This window comes from Schistocerca cancellata, chromosome 9 (genome assembly GCF_023864275.1).
Source record: "Schistocerca cancellata isolate TAMUIC-IGC-003103 chromosome 9, iqSchCanc2.1, whole genome shotgun sequence".
NCBI lineage: Eukaryota > Metazoa > Arthropoda > Insecta > Orthoptera > Acrididae > Schistocerca > Schistocerca cancellata.
Genome location: NC_064634.1, coordinates 421,210,467 through 421,238,031, shown reverse-complemented (window position 1 = coordinate 421,238,031; position 27,565 = coordinate 421,210,467). Strand labels below are relative to the sequence as shown.

The following is a 27,565-nucleotide window of genomic DNA, read 5'->3' as shown; positions in this document are numbered from 1 at the left end:
CACGTGATAATGGAATAATAGCTACTGGAAGACAAAAGTGAGAAGCTTCGATTATTGTCTGAAGCTTGAGATGCTTACAGAATCATTTCCACAAATGGAAAAACATTTCACCACTTGAAAGACACCCACAAAAGAAACGATTCACAAATTCGAAAGACAAAATTTTGTGAGTATTTCATACATCGCACAACACACGTTGGAGCTTTATAACAGTTAGATAGAGGTCATTTTAGGCATAAATATTCTAGAGAGAGTTAGTAGATGTATATGCACATGCACAGGCACTGTGTTGGCTATCATGTATCAGCTCAGCTACATATTGGTGCATGTCAGCAAATGTGCTAACCTGCATAGGATTGAATGATTGAACAATTGCTGTCACAACTAGATGAAAATGTTCTACACCTCCACCCCCAACTTGAAAATATAACACACCGGTTCTAAGTGTAAGGGGTGGTTATAATTAAACTGTGAGTGTTCCTAGTGCTGCGGTGCGGGATGTATACCTCGCTGGATGCTTAAGCATAGTAGGTATGAGGCCTCAGTTTCACCTGGCATGTACAGTGTTCAAATTACCTACGAGAATGCAACCCAGTGACGTCGTCGACAACTACTAATATTTCAACAGAAGCAAATACTGCCGCTTTGAAGGCACAACTGCAGCAAGTAAGCGCTGTGCAAAGGAATTTAAAACCTCAGTTTACGGAGAAACTGCGGAAAGATAACACACACACACACACACACACACACACACATACACACACACACACACACACACACAAGTCTATCACGTTTGGTTTGTGATGTCGCTAGTGTTTACAGTTGCGGGAATATCGCCGATAGAAACAACTGCGAAAGGCCGCCTGTCAATAAATGAGCTGAAGAATATGATAAAGATATCTGAAAAGGTGCACAAGGGAAGGGGGAGGCGGCAGATACCCGTGGCTGTTGTTGACGGGGTTCTGGTTACCTATAGCAGCGCTTACCTCAAATTCTGTGTGTAATTTTCGATATTCTACGACTGCTGCCTCCTCCACCGATTATCATGCCAGGTTCGACGTCAGTTAACTCTCAACATGCTGCCACTTAACTACACACCTAAGAGACGGCTCAGATGTGTCTACATTCCCACCATACGCTATATATGGACGCAATACTCAGGCGAAATACACGGCACATCTCCAAATGGGACAGCCCTTCACGTGCCTTTAGGCAACTTAGTTTCCATTTCGTGTCCAGAGATCTAATAGGAACCATAGAAAATGTCAAAAGTGTCACGGAAAGCTGACATGCCACGAAATCGACATCAGATCTTTAGCACATTTTTAACACTTACGAATGCGCACTGAGTGTTAATGGTGCTGTTTCGTACGAACTGCCGCACCTAAGCAGCAACTCACGCTCATACACTACTGGCGATTAAAATTGCTACACCAAGAAGAAATGCAGATGATAAACGGGTATTCATTGGACAAATATATTATACTAGAACTGGCATTATAACATTTTCACGCAATTTGGGTGTATAGATCCTGAGGAATCAGTACCCAGAACAACCACCTCTGGCTGTAATGACGGCCTTGATACGCATGGGCATTGAGTCAAACAGAGCTTGAATGGTGTGTACAGGTACAGCTGCCCATGCAGCTTCAACACGATACCACAGTTCATCAACAGTAGTGACTGGCGTATTGTGACTAGTCAGATTCTCGGCAACCATTGACCAGACGTTTCCAATTGTTGAGAGATCTGCAGAATGTGCTGTACCCAGAAAGGCCCGTACAGGACCTGCAACATGCGGTCGTGCATTATCCTGCTGAAATGTAGGGTTTTGCGGGGATCGAATGAAGGGTAGAGCCACGGGTCGTAACACATCTGAAATGTAACGTCCACTGTTCAAAGTGCCTTCAATGCGAACAAGAGGTGACCGAGACGTGTAACCAATGGCACTCCTTACCATCACGCCGGGTGATACGAAGTACGGCGATGACGAATACACGCTTCCAATGTGCGTTCACCGCGATGTCGCCAAACACGGATGCGACCATCATTATGCTGTAAACAGAACCTGTATTCATCCGAAAAAACGAGGTTTTGCCATTCGTGCACCTAGGTTCGTCGTCGAGTACACCATCGCAGGCGCTCCTGTCTGCGATGCAGCGTCAAGGGTAACCGCAGCCACGGTCTCCGAGCTGATAGTCCATGCTGCTGCAAACGTCGTCGAACTGTTGGTGCAGATAGTTGTTGTCTTGCAAACGTCTCCATCTGTTGTCTCAGGGATCGAGACGTGGCTGCACGATCCGTTACAGCCATGCGGATAAGATGCCTGTCATCTCGACTGCTAGTGATACGAGGCCGTTGGGATCCAGCACGGCGTTCCGCATCACCCTCCTGAACCCGCCGATTCCATAGTCTGCTAACAGTCGTTGTATCTCGACCAACACGAACAGCAATGTCGCGATACGATAAACCGCAATCGCGATGGGCTACAATCCGACCTTTATCAAAGTCGGAAACGTGATGGTACGCATTTCTCCTCCTTACACGAGGCTTCACAACAACGTTTCACCAGGCAACACCGGTCAACTGCTGTTTGTGTATGAGAAAGCTGTTGGAAACTTTCCACATATCAGCACATTGTAGGTGTCGCCACCGGCGCCAACCTTGTGTGAATGCTCTGAAAAGCTAATCATTTGCATATCACAGTATCTTGTTCCTGTCGGTTAAATTTCGCGTCTGTAGCACGTCATCTTCGTCGTGTAGCAATTATAATGGCCAGTAGTGTAACTTGTTCCTGTGTGGTGAGCGCTATGATCTGTCCCAGACCTCGTGGCACGGGCCGCGGAGCGTCAGCGGTTCTCCGGCCTTCGCCATTGCGATGCTCGCCGGGCCGAGGTTCTGGCGCCGGCCTCCACACCGTTATTACGAAGCAGATGGGCGGACCTGAGCTCAGCGTCCCGTGGAGTTCGAGTCATTAACGCCGCGCGTGTCGAAACTCGGGGGAAAAACCGACGTACTGCTCGGGTCTGCGCAGTTTCTGCGGACGTCATTCGGCTGGCGTAAGGGCACCGACCCAGTAGCAGGGCGGCTCCAATCTCGAAAATTATAGCCGTCCAGCGCACGGATCGTGTACGAGGGGTGGATGTAATATTTTAACCACCACCTCGAGAGTATATCATTTTTCGTTTGTTTACCGGTACATGTTTGCTGTCCTCGTAAGACGTAAACAGTGAAATTACCGCTCCACAGTACCGCAGCACGCCGTTAGAAGACCCAAAAACAAAATGGCGTAGCCCGCTGATAAAGTGCAGCGTCATGCCGCAACTCGTTTCCGTCTTCTGAAGGTGTCGCCATCTGAAGCGGAACATCGCTGCAACAATCCACGCTGAGTTGGTGGAAATGTACGCTAATTATCTACCATCACATAGGCTCAGTCACATTAATGTAACTACCGTCCATGGTCGACGTCAATGTGCAATAACCAGTCACAGGTGCCAGGTGGCAGCACTAGCAGTGGAGGGTACACTTCAGTCATTGTTTAATGAGGAAGCGGAGCGAGATGTCTGACGTCCGAAAGGGCATGATCAATTTTTCTGGGCCCAGAATGGAAGCAATTCCGAAATAGATAAGTTTGTAAACTGTTCGCGTGGTGCTGTTGTTGATGTACACTGCCCTCCATAAGTTTAGAAACACCATGCTGCGTATTACAACGGAGCAAGATGGAAATGATCCATGTGAATTATTGGAGTAACAAGCTCAAATAATGGTTAATAATGACACGTCCAGCATTGTACACTTAATTTTGTACATATACATACATATTGGAACATACGACGCTACTGTCCATTAAAATTGCTACACCACGAAGATGACGTGCTACATACGCTAAATTTAACCGACAGGAAGAAGATGCTGTGATATGCAAATCATTAGCTTTTCAGAGCATTCACACAAGATTGGCGCCGGTGGCGACACCTACAACGTGCTGATATGAGGAAAGTTTCCAACCGATTTCTCATACACAAACAGCAGTTGACCGGCGTTGCCTGGTGAAACGTTGTTGTGATACCTCGTGTAAGGACGAGAAATGCGTACCATCACGTTTCCGATTTTAGCCTATCGCGATTGCGGTTTATCGTATCGCGACATTGCTGTTCGCGTTGGTCGAGATCCAATGACTGTTAGCAGAATATGGAATCGGTGGGTTCAGGAGGGTAATACGGAACGCCGTGCTGGATCCCAACGGCCTCGTATCACTAGCAGTCGAGATGACAGGCATCTTATCCGCATGGCTGTAGCGGATAGTGCAGCCACATCTCCGTCCCTGAGTCAACAGATGGGGACGTTTGCAAGACAACAAGTATCTGCACCAACAGTTCGACGACGTTTGCAGCAGCATGGACTATCAGCTCGGAGACCATGGCTGCGGTTACCCTTGACGCTCCATCACAAACAGGAGCGCCTGCGATAGTGTACTCAACGACGAACCTGGGTGCACGAATGGCAAAACGTTATTTTTTCGTATGACTCCACTTTCTGTTTACAGCATAATGATGGTCGCATCCGTGTTTGATGACATCGCGGTGAACGCACATTGGAAGCATGTATTCGTCATCGCCATACTGGCGTGTCACACCGCGTGATGGTATGGGGTGCCATTGGTTACACGTCTCGGTCACCTCTTGTTCGCATTGATGGCACTTTGAACAGTGGACGTTACATTTCAGATGCGTTACGACTCGCAGCTCTACCCTTCATTCGATCCTTGCGAAACCCTACATTTCAGCAGGATAATGCACGAGCGCACGTTGCAGGTCCGGTACGGGCCTTTCTGGATACAGAAAATGTTCGACTGCTGCCCTGGCCAGCACCTTCTCCAGATCTCTCACCAATGGAAAACGTCTGGTTAATGGTGGCCGAGCAACTGGTTCATCACAATACGCCAGTCACTACTCTTGATGAACTGTGGTAGCGTGTTGAAGTTGCATGGACAGCTGTACCTGTACACGCCATCCAAGCTCTGTTTGACTCAATGCCCAGGCGCATCAAGGCCGTTATTACGGCCAGAGGTGGTTGTTTTGGGTACTGATTTCTCAGCATCTACGCACCCAATTTGCGTGAAAATGTAATCACATGTCATTTATAGTATAATATATTTGTCCAATGAATACCCGTTTATCATCTGCATTACTTCTTGGTGAAGGAATTTTAATGGCCAGTAGTGTAGTATTGCTCCGTTTTATGTAAACCGAGGTTACCTGTCCAAGCAGCTCTACTAAACACGCCAGGTGGCGCGAGTAGACCGCATGGCTACGTAGAGGTACGTTCTTTACATTTCTGTTCACATGTAGTTGCGTTTGCATAAAGGTTTAACACGCCGCGGAAGTAATTGAAAATGGCCCCAAAGTTCCAGATTCCTCGAGAATCACGGGTAATGATAATCACTTTGCAGCAAGAAAGCAATAGTTTCCGACAAATAGAAAAGAAACTGATGATTTCCATCGGCGGAGTTGTCAAAACCATACACCTACATCGAGAAACAGGATCTTACGGAGATTGTCCTCTCTCAGGGACACCCAGGATAATATCAGAACGCCAGGAAAAGTATTTGGTAGTGACTAGTAAACGTAACAGATTAAAAACCGCCCGTGAATTGACTGCTGAACTAAGCGCAACGAGGGATACATCTGTGAGGCCGGCCGGTGTGGCCGAGCTGTTCCAGGCGCTACAGTTTGGAACCGCGCGACCGCTACGCTCGCAGGTGCGAATCCTGCCTCGGGCATGGATGTGTGTGATGTCCTTATGTAAAGCCGCCCGGTGTGGCCGAGCGGTTCTAGACGCTTCAGTCTGGAACCGCACGACCGCTACGGTCGCAGGTTCGAATCCTGCCTCGGCCATGGATGTGTGTGATGTCCTTAGGTTAGTTAGGTTTAAGTAGTCCTAAGTTCTAGGGGACTGATGACCTCAGATGTTAAGTCCCATAGTGCTCAGAGTCATTTGAACCATTTTGAACACCGGTGAGTGAGTCAACAGTGAGACGACGCCTGGCAGACAACATCCGAGATTATGTAGCAACAAGGAAACCACTGTTGAGCCCAGTTAACAGAAAAAAAGGGTTCAGTGGGCTAAGACACACCAACATTGGACAGCGGGGGATTGGGAAAGAGTCTTATTCACTGATGAATCCAAGTTACAAATATTTAGAAGTAAACCCCGTCAATTTGTACGCCATTTAACCCATGAACGCTTGAATCCTCAGTGCGTAATTCCAACTGGAAAGCATGGAGGGGGTTCTGTGATGGTATGGGGATCCTTTAGAGGGAATAAAGTCGGAAATTTGGTGAAAATAGATGGAAAAATGAACCAAAAGGATTATCATGCCACTCTCCAGCGACATGCTAAGACATCTGGTTTGCGTCTGATTGGGAAAGGGTTTGTCTTGCAGCAAGACAACGACCCGAAACATACGTCTCGCTTGTTTCAGAACTATGTGAAGTCTCTAGAGAGGTTCATAAAATATTGAAAAACATGGAATGGCCGTCCCAATCCCCTGATTGTAAGCCAGTCGAGCTGCTATAGGATGAATTGGACAATAGGATCCTAAAACGAGAAATTATGAGTGTGTCACAATTGTGGGGGGTCCTGCAGGAAGAATGGAGATTAATTCCAACTGAAACCTTGGCAAAACTGACGCAGCGCATGACGAGAGTGTGCAAGACAGTGATGAAAGCAATCGAAAATTTAGTTGTTACATCTTCCTGTGTACTATTTGAGTTTGATAAACATTTGGAAAACAACAAAATGCATTTTTATACTGTATTTCGTTTACGTTGTCAATAATTACTAGGTGTTTCCAAACTTATGGAGGGTAGTGTCTATCGTGCTTGGCAAAATAGCGCTATCAAAAACCGGCGCCAAAGCAACGCTGGTGCACGACGGACCATGGTAACAGGGTTGAACGATGACTGTGGAGATGTATATGCGCGAAAAGAAGTGCAAGTGTTGAGCAACTGACCGCCTAGATGAACCAAGGGGCTAACAACAGTGTCTGCTCAATGACCTTTCAGCGAACGTTGCTATGTATAGAGCTCCGCAGCAAGCACCTTGGTTCATGCACCCATGTTGCCTATTGTTCGTCAGTGACGAAGGATGGAATTTGGACGCCAGCATCGCAATTGGACGTCTACTGTGTGAGACACATGGTCATGGTCCTTAATATACACTATGATCAGTAAGGGTCTCAACAGACCTCCCTCGGCCACATCCAAAGTTACTTCTACATCTGTCCACGACTCTCCAAGATGACATGCTGCGTGCTCCCTACCAATAAATGCTAAATGCAGTGACAAATTTCACTTTATAGCGCACACGAGTGTATTTTTAATGACAAGCGTAGGTCTGGCACTGAGTCAAATGCTCAAGAGAAATAGAGAAAACCTGCACCTATGTGGCAGCCTTGATACGTGGCTGTCAGAATGCCATGTGAAAGAAGTGTAAATTGGTTTTCACATGATGGATGTTTTGGACATCCATGCTGGTTGGAGGGATCATTTTGTTCGATATACCTCATTACGTTTGTGCTCAGAATTTCTAAGCTTTTGCAACACATGTATGTCAAGGATGTTCGTCGGTAGCTTTGGGGATCACTTCTGGTGTCCTTCTTGTAAACGGACTCGCATTCGGGAGGAGGACGGTTCAATCCCGCGTCCGGCCATCCTGATTTAGGTTTTCCGTGATTTCCCTAAATCGCTCCAGGCAAATGTCGGGATGGTTCCTTTGAAAGGGCACGGCCGACTTCCTTCCCCCTCCTTCCCTAATCGGATGAGACCGATGACCTCGCAGTCTGGTCTCCTCCTCCACAACAACCTCAGCCTCTTGTAAACGGGCGTTACCTGTGATTCCTTCAAAGTCCTGGGTACGGTTGTTTGTTCGGTGCGTCTACAGTACATTACGGTTAAAACACTTATTCGGTATACAACAGAAACCGACTGTTTTGGGAAACAATGGGAGTCTCTTAACCAGCTCCATCAAATTCCGTGAACTGACTGCGGCGAGTGCCTAAGGCCGGTATTACACTATCAAATTTCTTTGTCAAATAACTTTGTCCAATATCTTAGTCAAAGATATTTGATGGTGTAGTAGGGAACTTTGTCAAATGTCGTCCAATATTTGATCAAATCTAGGGCCTCGCTGTAGATTTGATCAAAGAAGTCGCTTGTCTTCTGTTCACTGCAATGTGACATGTTACCACATGGAGCGCTAGCATCGCTGCATTCTGCCGTCTGTAGTGTTTTTATAAACATTGCCGGTAAATACAATTGGTGTGTGCCGACAGCTACAAAATTAATAGAGATGTATGAAGCTGATGAGGCGCTTTACAACGTGAGGCGCGCCGAATACAAAAATAGATTACGAAGATAGGAGACCTAACCTAACGTAACCCTCTCCTGTAGCAAAGAATCAGAGTGTTACAGTGAGCCTGTGTTCTGCAGATGTAGCAGCTCTTAAGTGAATATTGTGCTTTGTGATATGAGGACACACCTCATTGAGCACATACAGAAATGTATGCTCATCCATTCTTAAGTAATTGGTGTACGACTTTACGTCCTCCACTATAAACTCACTTAACAAGTTTTGTTGAATGCTTTCATCGTGTCGTCGTAAAACCCACGGCTTCACCCAGGTATGTTTCCTTTTGTTTCCCCCGCTTCTCCTCCGCATGTGCACACAGTGCAATTGTGGTACATACAACTGCTGCGGTTAATAAGTTGTTGTTGTCAGCCATCTTGAACTTTGACGAAAAATATGATGACAGTGTAATACCCCTTCTAACGCTACATCAAAGATCTTTGTCAAATATATTTGACGGAATATTTGATCACATCTTTGATCAAATCTTTGACAAAGAAATTTGATGGTGTAATACCGGCCTAAGGTCGCGGGAATTTCTCTCGTCGCATTATCTCTGGCCGGCGCGCAGACAGGGGAAAGCTGGCTGATAGGGGACAGGTGTCGCCATCTGCCTGGCGCTATCGCCGCTAAAGTGGCTCGCGGGCGTTGCGCGGACGGCTGCGGCTGCTCCGTGCAGAGCGGCACGAGCCGGGAGGTGGACACGCCGTTAATGGCGCCTCTATCAACGACCTCTCGCAAAGGCTGTTGACTGGTTCACGACCGTAGGTGACGAAATTCTGGAAGCTGACTTACGCAGTCACACACACGTCGTGGTGTTACGCCGTAAGTGTCAGATCATGGGAGTTGCAGGTATTACTTACAAGGGAACCTCCCCATCGCACCCCCCCCCCCTCAGATTTAGTTATAAGTTGGCACAGTGGATAGGCCTTTGAAAAACTGAACACAGATCGATCGAGAAAACAGGAAGAAGTGTGAAACCATGAAAAAAATAAGCAAAATATACAAAGTGAATAGTCCATGAGCAAGATATGCAACATCAAGGATAGTGTGAGCTCAGGAGCGCCGTGATCATCCCGGCACGGTAGGTCAGCGTGTTTGGTCAGAGCGCAGGCTGAGCTCTGTAATAAAAGAAACTGAGTGAAGGGATCAACAACGAACTTCAACAGATGTCATCTGACGTCCGCTACGACCAAACACAACGAACAACAAGGAACAAACTGTAAAAAATAATAATAATAGTAATAAAATATAAATGGTCCCGTGGTTAGCGTGAGCACCTGCGGAACAAGAGGTCCTTGGTTCAAGTCTTCCCTCGAGTGAAAAGTTTACTTTCTTTATTTTCGCGAGCTATATTTGCTGGATTCATATTGCCCACGGAATACATCTCACGTATTTAATGCACTCTCGTCCAAGTAGCGAACAGTCAACTGCCAGCCAGGGAGCCTCGTTAGCAGGAATATTCTCTCTGCCGTGCGCTGAAGTCGACTGACGTCGTGTGTTTCGATGTTTGTTTAGGTGTAGCGTCCTCATACTACGGCGCAGTTACCTCGAATCGGACGGACGGAAGGACAGATAATAATTGTCTGAAAATAAAAAACTAAACTCTTCACTCGATGGAAGACTTGAACCAAGGACCTGTCGTTCCGCAGCTGCTCACGCTAACCACGGGATCACGGCGCTCCTGAGCTCACACTATACTTGATGTTGCCTATCTTATACATGGACTACTCAGTTTGTATATTTTTCTTATTTTTTCATAGTTCTACACAACTTCTTCTTGTTTTCTCGATTGATCTGTGTTCAGTTTTTCAAGGCCTATCCACTGCGAGAACTTATAACTAAATCTGAGGGGGGTGCGATAGGGAGGTTCCCTTGTTAGAACATTCAGATCGCGTTCTGGCGCGTAAATTTGCACTGAAAAAATTGGTAACTCCCAGTAGCGTTATGAACTTAAAATTTCACTAGTGTCCGCTAATTTGGAACTCAGAATGAATCTTCCACTCTGCAGCAGGATTAATGATACCATAAGACGTCTTGGCACGTTACAACCCCGTGCTCAATCGAAATACCAACCAGAAACTCTACGGGTTATGTTCTTACCGACTGAGCTATCCAGACATGATTCAAGATCTCCCCCCAACCCCACCCCTCTTCCTCTTTACAACTAGTCCTCCCTAGAAGGGGATGAGTCGATTGTTTGACGGAGTCCCTTAGTCCTTTACGGGCAACGGCCTTGCCGCATTGGATACACCGGTTCCCGTGAGATCACCGAAGTTAAGCGCTGTCGGGTGTGGTCGGCACTTGGATGAGTGACCGTCCAGGCCGCCATGTGCTATTGAGATTTTTCGGGGTGCACTCAGCCTCGTGATGCCAATTGAGGAGCTACTCGACCGAATAGTAGCGGTTCCTGTCAAAAGAAAACCATCATAACGACCGGGAGAGCGGTGTGCTGACCACACGCCCCTTCTATCTGCGTCTTCAACTGCGGATGACGCGGCGGTCGGGTGGCCCGATGGGCCACTTGTGGCCTGAAGACGAAGTGCTTAGCCCTTTACAGGAATAAGGTTTCCATTTTACTCATTTTTTTAACATTTCAATGTTTTTTGTATTAAAATGCCTGGTAGCCTCTGCACTATAATATAATAAAATTTCGACTATAGTTAGATCGGTGAATAACTTAAAGCTTAACTTATTAACTGAGTGAAATGTAAAACAACTTGATAATTAATGTATCATGCGCAGCATGTTACGTAGATTAAAGACAAAAAAATTAAAATTACGACAGGACTTAAAAAAAAGAGAATGAACAATAAACGTTAGCTAATTAGCCATTAGAATATGAGATTATATACTTACACACATATACGTAGGGAACAGTTAATTCAGGTTATTTGAATGAACAGCAGAGGTTGGAGACACAATGGCTTCATTATTATATACCTGCAGCAAAACAGAGTTTTATATGACTGTCACCACTAATCTTCAATCTCATCTTAGACAAGTCATTAGAGAATGGGAAAAACAATTAAAAAACCAAAACCACTGAAGGCTTACTCGACTTAAACTGACTAAAAATGACATTAAAGTCAGTTGATTACCTTTCGATTGAGCGATATTTGCGGACAGTGAAATCTCAGCAATCAAAGAGACAGAAGTCCTCAAAAAATGACATGAGAAGCCTACAAATCTTTTTTATAAAAACTGAATTATTGCACTAAATTTAACTTTCATAAATCGAATACAAAATACGGACAAATCAAGAGTGTCAGTCACTTCAAGTATTTCCGTGAGATATTATAACCAACGGGGCTAGAAAAGAAGCGCAGACAGTTCGATTACAGAAACTCTGTAGAGAACGTATAGCATCGGCTACAAGAAGTCCATCTCCCTACACACGTGCCTTGGTTCAAATGGCTCTGAGCATTATGGGACTTAACTGCTATGGTCATCAGTCCCCTAGAACTTAGAACTACTTAAACCAAACTAACCTAAGGACATCACACACATCCATGCCCGAGGCAGGATTCGAACCTGCGACTGCAGTGGTCGCGCGGTTCCAGACTGTAGCGCCTAGAACCGCTCGGCCACTCCGGCCGGCACACGTGCCTTGGATCAGACACTACAACACGGCGATCAAACCTGGTGCATGTGAAACTTTAATTCTCAAAATGAAAGTCGTTCTGGAAAACATCCTGGAGGATTATGAGGAACATTCTTGGCCCAGAGGAAAAAGAAAGAACGGAGGAGGGATACAGACTGAAATCCCGCAAAGTAACAGAGAAGTTATCAAACCTGCCAGCAGAAATTAGAGAACGAAGACTAAAATTTTATTGACATGTTGAAATACTCCCAACAGTGAGACTTACACACAAAATTACGATGCATATACTAAAATTAAAGAATATACCATCGAGCTAAGGAGTACAAACGACCTCGATAGAAAGGGCCAGTGGAAGTAATAGACAGGAAACAGCTCAGTGAGAAGGTAAACTGTTGGGAAAAGAAACGGAGAGTGGATGAGAGCCATATGAACGATCAGGAAGATTAATCTACAATCACTGCGTTATCCAACAAGGCCCGTGTGCGCGCGTGCCATTGTCTGGTTTTAGTTACTGACAACCATGTGGTGAGGTATGGCAACGCCATTCGTTAGTGGGTCCATGGCAGGTGCGATGACTGGAAATATCTTGGTATTATTACTGTGTGAATTTGCTTTATGTGTTTAAACTAAGTTCGTCACTTCACCGGTGGTCTGGTCGTTAACATCCATGTCCGGATGGTTTGTTAATACGTCGTCCCTAGTTTCCACATGCGGTCGAATTCGACTGTCATAAGAAGTAATTTACGCTTGATAAGTCATTTTGCATTCCGTCTAGAACCGAGTACGAACTTCATATCAGTTGCATGAAGCTATGGCTCCATTGTACAATGCTCAATAGGTAAGGCCAGTGAAAGAATCTCAATGGAGTGCGCAGATTTTCCTGGCAAATAGGGTATACTATGGTAGAGGACCGTTTGTAGTATGTGCTTGTTACAGACGTTCCCGGGGGCAATATCTTTTGCAACCGAAAAAAGAAGGCCAGACATGCCTGCAACTCTTGACCTCGTTTGAAAAAGTGACAAAAAGCAAATTTCAGAGTACCTGTTGGCTCAACACAAAAGTTTTGTCTCAAGTACAGATAGTGTTGAGGATCAGTGGACGAAGTTCAAAACCGTCGTACATTATGCGTTAGATGAGTATGTGCCAAGCAAGATCGTAAGAGGTGGAAAAGAGCCACCGTGGTACAACAACCGAGTTAGAAAACTGCTGCGGAAGCAAAGGGAACTTCACAGCAAACATAAACATAGCCAAAGCCTTGCAGACAAACAAAAATTACGCGAAGCGAAATGTAGTGTGAGGAGGGTTATGCGAGAGGCGTTCAATGAATTCGAAAGTAAAGTTCTATGTACTGACTTGGCAGAAAATCCTAAGAAATTTTGGTCTTATGTCAAAGCGGTAGGTGGATAAAAACAAAATGTCCAGACACTCTGTGACCAAAATGGTACTGAAACAGAGGATGACAGACTAAAGGCCGAAATACTAAATGTCTTTTTCCAAAGTTGTTTCACAGAGGAAGATTGCACTATAGTTCCTTCTCTAGATTGTCGCACAGATGACAAAATGGTAGATATCGAAATAGACGACAGAGGGATAGAGAAACAATTAAAATCGCTCAAAAGAGGAAAGGCCTCTGGACCTGATGGGATACCAGTTCAATTTTACACAGAGTACGCGAAGGAACTTGCCCCCCTTCTTGCAGCGGTGTACCGTAGGTCACTAGAAGAGCGTAGCGTTCCAAAGGATTGGAAAAGGGCACAGGTCATCCCCGTTTTCAAGAAGGGACGTCGAACAGATGTGCAGAACTATAGACCTATATCTCTAACGTCGATCAGTTGCAGAATTTTGGAACACGTATTGTGTTCGAGTATAATGACTTTTCTGGAGACTAGAAATCTACTCTGTAGGAATCAGCATGGGTTTCGAAAAAGACGGGCATGTGAAACCCAGCTCGCGCTATTCGTCCACGAGACTCAGAGGGCCATAGACACGGGTTCACAGGTAGATGCCGTGTTTCTTGACTTCCGCAAGGCGTTCGATACAGTTCCCCACAGTCGTTTAATGAACAAAGTAAGAGCATATGGACTATCAGACCAATTGTGTGATTGGATTGAGAAGTTCCTAGATAACAGGACGCAGCATGTTATTCTCAATGGAGAGAAGTCTTCCGAAGTAAGAGTGATTTCAGGTGTGCCGCAGGGGAGTGTCATAGGACCGTTGCTATTCACAATATACATAAATGACCTGGTGGATGACATCGGAAGTTCACTGAGGCTTTTTGCAGATGATGCTGTGGTGTATCGAGAGGTTGTAACAATGGAAAATTGTACTGAAATGCAGGAGGATCTGCAGCGAATTGACGCATGGTGCAGGGAATGGCAATTCAATCTCAATGTAGACAAGTGTAATGTGCTGAGAATACACAGAAAGATAGATCCTTTATCATTTAGCTACAAAATAGCAGGTCAGCAACTGGAAGTAGTTAATACCATAAATTATCTGGGAGTACGCATTAGGAGTGATTTAAAATGGAATGATCATATAATGTTGATCGTCGGTAAAGCAGATGCCAGACTGAGATTCATTGGAAGAATCCTAAGGAAATGCAATCCGAAAACAAAGGAAGTAGGTTACAGTACGCTTGTTCGCCCACTGCTTGAATACTGCTCAGCAGTGTGGGATCCGTACCAGATAGGTTTGATACAAGACATAGAGAAGATCCAACGGAGAGCAGCGCGCTTCGTTACAGGATCATTTAGTAATCGCGAAAGCGTTACGGAGATGATAGATAAACTCCAGTGGAAGACTCTGCAGCAGAGACGCTCAGTAGCTCGGTACGGGCTTTTGTCAAAGTTTCGAGAACATACCATCGCCGAAGAGTCAAGCAGTATATTGCTCCCTCCTACGTATATCTCGCGAAGAGACCATGAGGATAAAATCAGAGAGATTAGAGCCCACACAGAGGCATACCGACAATCCTTCTTTCCACGAACAATACGAGACTGGAATAGAAGGGAGAACCGATAGAGGTATTGAAGGTACCCTCCGCCGCACACCGTCAGGTGGCTTGCGGAGTATGGATGTAGATGTAGATGTAGATGTTTTACACGATAATGCATAACCGCATAGTGCCCTACTGGTGAGAGAAATGATCGAAAAATATGTATGGGATAATCTTCATGATATGAGCCCAACGGAATCTGATTTGTTTCCAGAATTGAAGGAAAAACTCATGGAAAACGTTTTGATACAATTTATGAAGCTTCCAGTGAGGTGATCCATGTAATCAGACAGCTCAACACCGTAGGTGGCCTATCGGGAATACAGAAGACGCCAAAGCGTTGGGGAGCTGCCATAAGCAAGAAATGAGATTGTACTGAAGCTAAGGTATTTTACGAGTGTTGGAACTTTAATAGTGGCAACTATTTATTTACAGCTATTACAAAATAGATACGTGTTTCAAAGCTTTACTGACCTTCTAAGTAGTCATCAGAATTGTGTATAACCCGTTGCCAGCGATGTGGAAGTCGTAGGATACTCCTAGCAGTGCCTGTAGTGTTGACAGTTCGAGCGGCGTGATCTATTGCCCGACGAATTTGTAGCAGTTCTGAAGTTAATGCCGTAAAGTGTTTCCTTCAGTTTAGAAATCGAGTTGAACTCACGAGGGCTTAAGTCAGGGGAGCGCAGTAGGTGGTATAGCACGTAGCAGGCCCATCAGTCAAATCAGTAACAGCTTGCACTGTACGTGCTTGAGCATTGTCCTGAAAAATGATGGTCAGGTCCTGCAGGAAGTGTCATCACTTCTGTCTCTATGGTGTTCATTTTTGGAACGCAACCTACAACCAGCTTAGAGACAGAAGTGATGACACTTCCTGCAGGACCTGACCATCATTTTTCAGGACAATGCTCAAGCACGTACAGTGCAAGCTGTTACTGATTTTTTTGACTGATGCTGCTACGTGCTATACCGCCTACTGCGCTCCCCTGACTTAAGCCCTCGTGAGTTTAACTCGATTTCTAAACTGAAGGAAACACTTCACGGCGTTCGCTTCAGAACTGCTACAAACTCGTCGGGCAATAGACCGCGCCGCTCGAACTGTCAACACTACTGGCACTGCTAGGAGTATCCTACGACTTTCACGTCGCTGGCAACGGGTTATACACAATGCTGGTGACTACTTTGAAGGTCAGTAAAACTTTGAAACGTTGTATTTATTTTGTACGAGCTGTAAATAAATACACTCCTGGAAATGGAAAAAAGAACACATTGACACCGGTGTGTCAGACCCACCATACTTGCTCCGGACACTGCGAGAGGGCTGTACAAGCAATGATCACACGCACGGCACAGCGGACACACCAGGAACCGCGGTGTTGGCCGTCGAATGGCGCTAGCTGCGCAGCATTTGTGCACCGCCGCCGTCAGTGTCAGCCAGTTTGCCGTGGCATACGGAGCTCCATCGTAGTCTTTAACACTGGTAGCATGCCGCGACAGCGTGGACGTGAACCGTATGTGCAGTTGACGGTCTTTGAGCGAGGGCGTATAGTGGGCATGCGGGAGGCCGGGTGGACGTACCGCCGAATTGCTCAACACGTGGGGCGTGAGGTCTCCACAGTACATCGATGTTGTCGCCAGTGGTCGGCGGAAGGTGCACGTGCCCGTCGACCTGGGACCGGACCGCAGCGACGCACGGATGCACGCCAAGACCGTAGGATCCTACGCAGTGCCGTAGGGGACCGCACCGCCACTTCCCAGCAAATTAGGGACACTGTTGCTCCTGGGGTATCGGCGAGGACCATTCGCAACCGTCTCCATGAAGCTGGGCTACGGTCCCGCACACCGTTAGGCCGTCTTCCGCTCACGCCCCAACATCGTGCAGCCCGCCTCCAGTGGTGTCGCGACAAGCGTGAATGGAGGGACGAATGGAGACGTGTCGTCTTCAGCGATGAGAGTCGCTTCTGCCTTGGTGCCAATGATGGTCGTATGCGTGTTTGGCGCCATGCAGGTGAGCGCCACAATCAGGACTGCATACGACCGAGGCACACAGGGCCAACACCCGGCAATATGGTGTGGGGAGCGATCTCCTACACTGGCCGTACACCACTGGTGATCGTCGAGGGGACACTGAATAGTGCACGGTACATCCAAACCGTCATCGAACCCATCGTTCTACCATTCCTAGACCGGCAAGGGAACTTGCTGTTCCAACAGGACAATGCACGTCCGCATGTATCCCGTGCCACCCAACGTGCTCTAGAAGGTGTAAGTCAACTACCCTGGCCAGCAAGATCTCCGGATCTGTCCCCCATAGAGCATGTTTGGGACTGGATGAAGCGTCGTCTCACGCGGTCTGCACGTCCAGCACGAACGCTGGTCCAACTGAGGCACCAGGTGGAAATGGCATGGCAAGCCGTTCCACAGGACTACATCCAGCATCTCTACGATCGTCTCCATGGGAGAATAGCAGCCTGCATTGCTGCGAAAGGTGGATATACACTGTACTAGTGCTGACATTGTGCATGCTCTGTTGCCTGTGTCTATGTGCCTGTGGTTCTGTCAGTGTGATCATGTGATGTATCTGACCCCAGGAATGTGTTAATAAAGTTTCCCCTTCCTGGGACAATGAATTCACGGTGTTCTTATTTCAATTTCCAGGAGTGTAGTTGGCACCATTAAAGTTCCAACCCTCGTGTAAAATAAATTATTTTCTTCAATATTGTCCTACAGTGTGCAGAAATTTTGAACTTATGTCCGAAAACCAATACCTGTTGAGATATGAGCTGTTTTATTTGTGACGAGTGACGTGAAGTATTCGGTGGCACAGGCCGTGTTACTTTTGCCAAGTCCGAATGGTTGTGATAGGCCATTGATGATGGTGCAGATACCAGTCACAGCAGTGCAACGATCTACTACATCGGTCAGTTGAAGTTGTGCAGCTCGTACGTTAGCAGAACAAGATAGTGGTTCAACGCCGTGTGAACAAACTGTACTGCAAACACTGTAACGGAGGTCTACTATTCCGCTAGAGAAATGAGAGACTCGGTAGTATTGGTTAGTCGATGGCACTATCCGCCGCGTCCATAATGCGTACGAGTCCGCAGCGCGCCATTTCACCTGCAATAATGTGCAGCCACCTGTTCCAGACACTGGATCATTCACAGCAAGGACGAAGGACCGCGGTAAGTCTCGCAGTAGCTCGCACGATGGAGATGGAGGAACAGGAATTGTGACATTTAGAAGATGGTTCTGGAACAAGTGTCTGTGGAACTAGCGTTACTGTTTAGTCCTGCTCGAGTAGTTATCTTATCCCTATTAGAGTGCTGCAACGCTCCATGTTTGACCGGTCACGGCTCGCCTGTTGACGGGGGGACCGAGCCGCTCGTGTCCGGCCCCACACGACTCGGCTCGGTCACGTACTCGCCCCATGTCTGATGTCCGGATTCCGGACACGCGGATAACCGAGCATGACCGGTCACCGCCGACGTCTCACCTAGCCTCGCCCCGGCTCGCTGCGCTGTACTGTACAATTCCAACGCCTCTCTCTCTCTCTCTCTCCCTCTCTCTCTCTCTCTCTCTCTCTCTCTCTCTCTCTCTTTTAAGACAAAAGTAACGTTTCCAAGAACGGGTACGTGACACAGCTAAATTCATAAAGCATTTGGAAAGTAAAATGATATTTCAATACAATCGCGGATAGAAGACGAGTGTCATTTCCGAACAGAAGATCTATTTTTCCTTTCATTAACAGGAAACATTGAATAAGTGCTGTCCCTGTAATCTAAAAGACAACCATCTTCACAAAGAAAGCATACAAAGAACATTCAATATTTACAGACGTAACTTGTCATACTTTTCACTTGTCTGCAACAGAAACAAAATTATAGTTATTGTTGATCAGTAAATCACTAACGCGTCCCGGATTTAACTGGCTGACATCTGCCACGTTAACTTCTCCGTAATGCGCACCTAGATGTATTAATTCTTTGCCTAGTTCTCTGAAACCTTCACTGGAATCAGCATTAAAAGGTCTCACATCGTTAGCACAGATTGCAACACACTTTGCTGTAATACTATTTTTTTATTACTGCCGGTATCCCTGAAGGAGCTGTACCTTTGTGAGGTTTCTTGCAACTATGTTTCTTTAAATGAGTGGTTTCCAACTGGAAACACACTAATGTTGAGCAGTTTATGCACGATACGTACCCAGTAGACGCACTGTTTTCGTCTACAACTAACAGAAATGTACTCCATACTTGGCTTTTTAGACCTTCCCTTTCTTCAATGTGTAAACATTGGTTTCAATCTTACGTCTTAACTGCACTGGCTTCCTCGCGCTGCATGATTGCAGAGAGAGAGAGAGAGAGAGAGAGAGAGAGAGAGAGAGAGACCACAAATGAGAAGCCCGTACTGGCTGCAGTCTCACACGGGTAATGAAACGTATAAAGTGTTTGAAGTTATGTGCTACGTATTCGGTCACGGCTTCTATGCTCGGTCACTAGAACTAGTGCGGGCAGCCTATCCAGTTAGGGTGTGCTCGCCCCATCTCGTATTTTGTGCTCGCTTACTCGGTCATGCAGGACTCTAATCCCTATCATCTGCAACGTGTGCATGCACTTTGGCCAGCAGACCATTATGGCCGATAACAGTTCTGCCAATGACTTCTACAACAGATTGGTGAAAATACGCAGTTCACAGCCTACATTTTATTGACATATGAGAACAGATTCATAAGAGGTGGCATAATAAATTACCACAACACGTGTGGCTGTTGCAACTCACCGAGTAATTGCGGATATGAAGCATGAGAATAGCTTCAGTGTCAGTGTATGGGTAGGAATTTTCGGTGACGGATTTGTGGTAGCTGTACGGAGGGGCACCATCCCGTGCGACAGTACCTCACCTCAACGTTTCAAGAGCAAAGAATTGGTCGAGGCCTCCCTGTTCAGCGGATCTGAATCCGTTGCATTTATGGCTATGGGGACATTTGTAGGCGCAGGTGTATCCCCAATCCATCGACTATGTGCAGTCTGACTGGAGCCACATATACAGAGGGGTCCAAAAAGTGTATCCACTGTTTAAAAGTCCATAACTTGCAAACTAATTGTCGGAGTTGTCTCATTTTTGGTGAGAGTGTAGCTTAAAATCCAACTTTAAGATATCACTGTAGGTGTTCGAAATGGTCACCATTAACATCCACACACAAACGATGCCGTCGAACTGCAGCACGAACTACTGACTGCAACGTGTTCAGTCGGGTATTTTCACATGAATGTACGATGGATTCTCGAAGTTCATCCAATGTACGTGGCTTTTGTCGAGAAACGACGTCCTTTAGTGTTCCCCACAGGTAAAAGTCCAGAGGAGCTAGGTCTGGCGAACATGGTGGATACTCCGCAGCACCTCTACGGCCTATCCATCTTCCTGGTAGATTTTCGTCGAGATACGCCCTAATACGATTTTGATAGTTGTCTGGGGCACCATCTTGTTGAAAGTAAACTCTTCCGTCTCCATACAAGTCTCGGGTGGCAGGTGAAATGGATGTCTGAAGCTTCTGAAGGTACACTTCACCGGTAACTGTGCCGTCAAAGAAGGATGGCCCAATCAAGCCCCGGTAAGACAACCCACACCACACATTTACTCCTGGCAAATTCACAGCTTTGTCTACATGGACGTTCGGATTTTCAGCGGCCCAGTAGATGCAATTGTGGCGATTTACTGTACCATTGAGTTTGAACTGTTCCTCATCAGACCACACAATCATCTCTTCATCGTTGCGCACCATGTTAGTAAACCACTCGCAGTACTCCATTCTACGATCTGGGTGGTCCTCGTTCACTGCGTGTAGCAATCGTGGGATGTAGCACTTCCACTTTGCTGTCTTCAAAATTCGCCGAACACTTGAGCGACTCACTCCAGTTTCACGGGCACACTGTCTCACAGACTTCTGTGGTGAGCGAGTGAATTGTTGTAACACACGACGGGAGTTAGCTGGACTTGTTACTGTTACAGGTCGTCAGATTGTTGTTTGTGTACATCTTTAACGCAGCCTTCGGTTTCAAATTTGTCTCGAATGCGACGAATCGTTAAACGTGTCGGTGGCTCTGCTTGATACTCATTTCGCCATTGCCGTTTAACCTCATTTATGTTTTCGTACTTAAAATACCACTTCAAAACTGACTTCCTTTCATCGAATGTAAGCCTTGCGCCAGCCATGTTTACTCGAGTAACTAGGTGCAACTAAAAGCAGAACATTGACTATCTGGCGACTGTCATCTGACAAAACAAAACAATGAAATACAACGCTTGTGTGGCGATTGCCGGAACTACTAACTATTACACTACCACAGATGAGACAACTCCGTCAATTAGTTTGCCAGTTATGGACATTTAAACAGTGGATACATTTTTTGGACCCCTCTGTATTTGAAAGAATTAATGATTCACTGCGAAGAAGAACTGAAGGATGTGTCAGGATGAGTGTTAACCACGTGCGGCACTGCCTATAGTTTCTACTTCTCCGTAACATTATACGTAAATTAAAGGTGGATCACTGCTGTCAACTGCAGCGGGAAATTAAGTGAAATCAGCGGCGACGAGCGAAAATGTGTACCGGACCAGGATTCGAACCCGAGATCTCCTGCTTATTAGGTAGGTGCGGTAACCACTGCGCCATCCGGGACACAGTGTTATTGTAATTGCACGGACTATCTCGGCACGCGTCACGGCCAGTCCATTCTCCCACCTATTGCCACCTACCCTCAGTCCCTGCCCATTATACTCCCGTTCGCTACTCAGAGGTTCCCACAGGAGGTCGAACTTGGGTAGAAAAGCAGTTGGGAACGAGAGGACGGATGGGCCCATATCTCAAGAGGTATTGGTGTCTGGAACACATAATTACAGAAACATTTCTTGTGGTTTTGACTAGTACTACATCTTGTAGCTTTATTTTGTGTCGCACTGTATCTTAGGTGAAGGAAAGTACACTACTATGAAGATGGCACAACGTGTGGCATGTGTTAGACATTCTATACAGGGTGTTACAAAAAGGTACGGCCAAACTTTCAGGAAACATTCCTCACACACAAAGAAAGTAAAATTTGCTATGTGGACCTGTGTCCGGAAACGCTTACTTCCCATGTTAGAGCTCATTTTATTACTTCTCTTCAAATCACATTAATCATGGAATGGAAGCACACAGCAACAGAACGTAAGAACGTACCAGGATTGACACATTGTTGGATGAACCATTCGCAGAAGTGTACCCGTGGAGGCCAATCAGCTGCTGATAGTGCCTGCACACGCTGTACATGGTACGGAAACAGCTGGTTCTCCCGTAGCACTTTCCATACAGTGACGTGGTCAACGTTACCTTGTACAGCAGCAATTTCTCTGACGCTGACATTAGGGTTATCGTCAACTGCACGAAGAATTGCCTCGTCCATTGCAGGTGTCCTCGTCGTTCTAGGTCTTCCCCAGTCGCGAGTCATAGGCTGGAATGTTCCGTGCTCCCTAAGACGCCGAACAATTGCTTCGAACGTCTTCCTGTCGGGACACATTCGTTCTGGAAATCTGTCTCGATACAAACGTACCGCGCCACGGCTATTGCCCCGTGCTAATCCATACATCAAATGGGCATCTGCCAACTCCGCATTTGTAAACATTGCACTGACTACAAAACCACGTTCGTGATGAACACTAACCTGTTGATGCTACGTACTGATGTGCTTGATGCTAGTACTGTAGAGCAATGAGTCGCATGTCAACACAAGCACCGAAGTCAACATTACCTTCCTTCAATTGGGCCAACTGGCGGTGAATCGAGGAAGTACAGTACATACTGACGAAACTAAAATGAGCTCTAACATGGAAATTAATCGTTTCCGGACACATGTCCACATAACATCTTTTCTTTATTTGTGTGTGAGGAATGTTTCCTGAAAGTTTGGCCGTACCTTTTTGTAACACCCTGTATACAGATGACGAGTGCAAGGGGTTGACAGTAATAAATTGAACGGAACAGAAATTGAATTAGCGGAGTCTACAGCGAAAATATGTACACGTGAAAATGTCTCATTTAAATCTAAACTACTACTACAGCCTGTGTTGTTTATGTTTTGTATTTTTGAGTGGCCTGCTTACACTTGTTAGTCACGCCTTGGCTGTGAGCGTCCGCAGCAAGGAAGTGCCGTTTCACCGCATCAGGGACCTTGAGAAGCTGCAGAATGCACAAGTGTTCTCCAGGCGTCAGCAAGGCCGCCGCTTCTCGTACCGACAGCACGTTCTTTGCATCGAAAAGCTGTACAGTCTCGTGTTACGAGTACTCTAATATATTTATGAATTATGTCCATGTGTTATTCACTAAACAGAAACGGACCTAAGCGGAGATCAGGTGACGAAAATAAATACGATATGCATAAACAATGGGAACTCATTTCCCTGCAGTGAAAATAGCGAAACAGACTTCTGGCGATTCACTAACGGATGTGAAACATTCCAGCGTAACCGTGAAGATGAAACATGTGGTAATTAGTGATAATTATGGACGAACATTTTCTCAAAAACTAGTCGTGTGTTTAACTGCTTCCTCTTCCTTCTCTTCTTCTTCTCCTTCTTCTGCTTTTCTTTCAAGTAATTTGTGACCATACGAGTCATTTCAACCTCCTAGGTTTCCATATGTTTTCTCGATCTTCTAATAACTTTCTGCTCACTGGCTTACAGTCGTCAACTCTTTTCATTATTCTGCTATTTCCCATCCCGATTACATGCTCCTTTCGCTTTCCCATATTTTGTCATTGGCATTCAAATTATTAAGATCTCCTCCTACAACACAGAGGTGTCCTACGGAGTGCATATCTAATTGCAAAAAATCTGTGGAAGTCGAAGTTTCCTCACAGTGCTTTAGGACGAGGAGCTTGTAAATATTGCTTGAACGTGCGAGACAAGAAGATGGGCAAATAGCAAACATATCTAATGTTTCAATGAGTCATATGCTAATAGTAAATGATGCATTTACGGCCTATCTAATCGAAATTGTGAGCCTGGCGATGAACAGGGTAAATTGTAACTTAACATCTCTTCGACTTAGGGGTAATTAGAATCGAAACACATTCGCGCGTAGGACAAAGACGGGAAGGGAGTTCCAGAGCATCGTTTTCAAATGAGTCATCCTCATAATCTCTTTCCTAGCGTGAAATCTGATTTACGTAGCTACCGTTTTTCTCAGCTGTAAAATATATTTTACTGTGTCTCCCTGAAAGAATCATCATCCAGTTTCACAAGATTATGTCTTCTACGAATGAAGACAGAAACTTGAAGTAAATTATAAGTTAGACATAGGACTATAAAGTTTTTATTATCAAAAGAACCATCCGATCGTACAAGACAATAACTTTTAAATTCATGTACATTCAGCCTTGGAGTACTTTTTCAGTTTCCGCTGGGTTCAAACTTCTCATTAACGTTTCACAAATGTTCAACGAGGGCCGGCCGCTGTGGCCGAGCGGTTCTAGACGCTTCAGTCCGGACCCACGCGGCTGCTACCGTCGCAGGTTCGAATGCTGCCTCGGGCATGTATGTGTGTGATGTCCTTAGGTTAGTTAGGCTTAATTAGTTCTAAGTCTAGGGGACTGATGACCTCAGATGTTGAGTCCCATAGTGCTTAGAGCCATTCGAACCTTTGTTCAATGAGGGCTCCACCTTACAACCGAAAAACATGGACATGGTAGCCAAAATCGTCCCACGTATCTGGAGTTACTGCAGTTACTGATCTTGGTGAGCGGAGTCATACTTCAGCCAAAGTTACTGCAAGGATAGCACAAACGAAGTTTTTTCACAAACACAAAACAAAATCAGATAGCATAAAATCAGGCAAAATTGTTGGCCAATGGCGTTCCGCCCCTTGCCCTGCAAGAGGTGCAGTGCAGTATCCTCTATGAAAATCACAATTCACGACTGTACCTGTTGAAACTGAGAACGCCTTCTGATATTGTGTTACCGTCATGTCTCTGAGCAATGGACGAGCGAGCGGGCTAGCTGCAGCACGGATAAGTCTGCTAGCAACCACATGAACTGGTGGGTTACAACTGGCACGAAGATGGAGTTTTACTTTCATTGTTTAAGTTAAAATTCACCTCAAGTTACTACCTTCAATCATGAATCCTTTTGAAACAACCAGAATTTCAAACTTGGTTGCCATATGCAATTTCTGTCGCCACAGTAGAGAAATAAGCTAAGGGAAATGTAGTGAGAGCGCTATCTGTCTACGAATTGTGTAAACTTTCTTCTGTGTTTTATGGTATCCCAGGTGTTTCTGTATCACGTTTTCGGAGGCGGAAATTGGGGAACAGCCCACATTTTGCTTTAACTAGCGTGAAAAACTGCCTAAACACTACACTTAGGATCAAACGACATCATATGGTTCCAGATGCCTTTTCAAGTTTCAAACATCTATGATGTACATATGCAAACTGAAGTGACAAATGAAAATTTGTGCTAAGGCTGGGATTCGAACCTGAGTCTGCTGTTCACTAGGCACATGCTACCATGGCATAATGGCTCTGCATAACTGTACCGACTACCCTAGCACGCCTGCCTCCCACGGTCCCAATTAGCAGCCCACTTGGTATTCTCCCAAACTCGAATATCATTGCAGAGACTCTCCAACTGCGCCTTAATACCACCTCAACATCGAACGAAACAGGGACCCTGCCTGAGTCCCAGGAACAAATGCTTTAATCAAATGACACTGTGCGGTTCCAGAAATCTCTCAAGTTTCAAAAATCTGACTGAAGCGGCGAATGAAAATTTGCACCAAGGCCAGGAGTCGAACCGGGCTCTCCTGCTCTCTATGGAACCACATCGTTTCATTTGCTTAAGGCATCTATGTCTGTGTCTTAAACGGAAGTCCACGTCTCGTTCGATGCTGAGATGCTATTCCAATACAGGGAGAACCTCCGCAATGCAGTTCGAGGTCATGGGGAATACAAAGTGGGCTGAGGCGTGCGTGGGAATTTGGATTGAGAAGAGAGGCGTGCTGGGGTAGTCTGTGCAGTTTTGCAAAGTCATTGGGCCAGGGTGAAAAAATGCTCAAATGTGTGTGAAGTCTTATGGAACTTAACTGCTAAGGTTATCAGTCCCTAAGCTTACACGCTACTTAGCCTAAATTATCCTACGGACGAACACTCACACCCATGCCCGAGGGAGGACTCGAACCTCCACCGGGACCAGCCGCACCGTCTATGACTGCTGCGCCTAGACCGCTTTTTTTTGTTGTTGTTAATTCTCATTTTGTTCGCTTTATCTGCTAGGGGCGGACGTCGTAAGACATCCGTTTAAGTTCATTGTTCATCGATTAACTCAGTATTTTTATTACAGAGGGCAGCAAACCCTCTGACCGAACACGCTGAGCTACCGTGCCGGTGCGGCTAATCCCGCGCTGCATTGTGCCAGGGTGACGTAGTGGTTAGCACGTCTGCACAGTGAGCGGGAGACACGGTTCGAATTCTAGCCTTGGTACAGTCTGCATATGTACATTAATGTGTCGACAGAAGAGCCGACACAGTGTTATTTTGAGGGGGCCGATATGCACGCTATAAGCTCACCCAGAATATCGTGAAGTCTGAAACAGGACGCTCAATGAATGCTAATAAGAAAAGAACGTAATGTCTGTTTACTTAACTTTAATCCATCCTTTTGGTATACATCGTTCTTGTTGAGACATGCTTTAGACGATAATTATCAATTGCTATGTAAGGCTAATGGCGCCTTGCTAGGTCGTAGCCATGGACTTAGCTGAAGGCTATTCTAACTATCTGCTCGGCTAATGAGCGATGCTTCGTCAGTGTAGTCGCTAGCAAAGTCGTCGTACAACTGGGGCGAGTGCTAGTCCGCCTCTCTAGACCTGCCATGTGGTGGCGCTAGGTCTGCAAGTACTGACAGTGGCGACACGCGGGTCCGACATGTACTAATGGACCGCGGCCGATTTAAGCTACCACCTAGCAAGTGTGGTGTCTGGCGGTGACACCACATACATGTCACTTATAGCCACACTCATACGGACGAAAGCGTTGTCTGCAATTTGTTTGTGAATCGTATAAACTTTGGTCTGTGGGTTATCGAGTTTTAACTGGGCTCCAGCAAAGGCTTTATGTAAAGGACCTTGGAAAACGGGGCAGGAACAAATGCTCCCCCGTCGGCGTTTCGAGTCCTCCCTCAGGCCTGGGTGTGTGTCTTGTCCTTAGCGTAAGTTAGTTTAAGTTAGATTAAGTAGTGCGTAAGCTTAGGGACCGATGACCTCAACAGTGTGGTCCCATAAGACCTTACCACAAATTTCCAATTTTTTTCAAAACTGTCTATAAACGAAGGTCCTCAGTCTGCCTCGCGGACTAGAACCAGATCTCGTTCACCCCGCTTGTCTCGAAAGCTAACGCTCTAATCTGTAAGCTATACAAGCGGAAGACAGCATTTTGGACAACCCGTTTACGAAAAGCACGACAAACCTCTCTAAGACCTCTCTGGGAATTTAACCCCTCACCTGGTGCATACAATCTGTGCGTCTC

General features: G+C 46.0%; 1 protein-coding gene across 2 annotated transcripts in view; it reads right to left on the bottom strand.

Moving 5' to 3' along the window:
* The window catches only part of LOC126100398 (fatty acyl-CoA reductase 1-like), a 252,381-nt gene that overhangs the window by 90,190 nt on the left and 134,626 nt on the right, over positions 1 to 27,565 (bottom strand). The window lies entirely within an intron of this gene.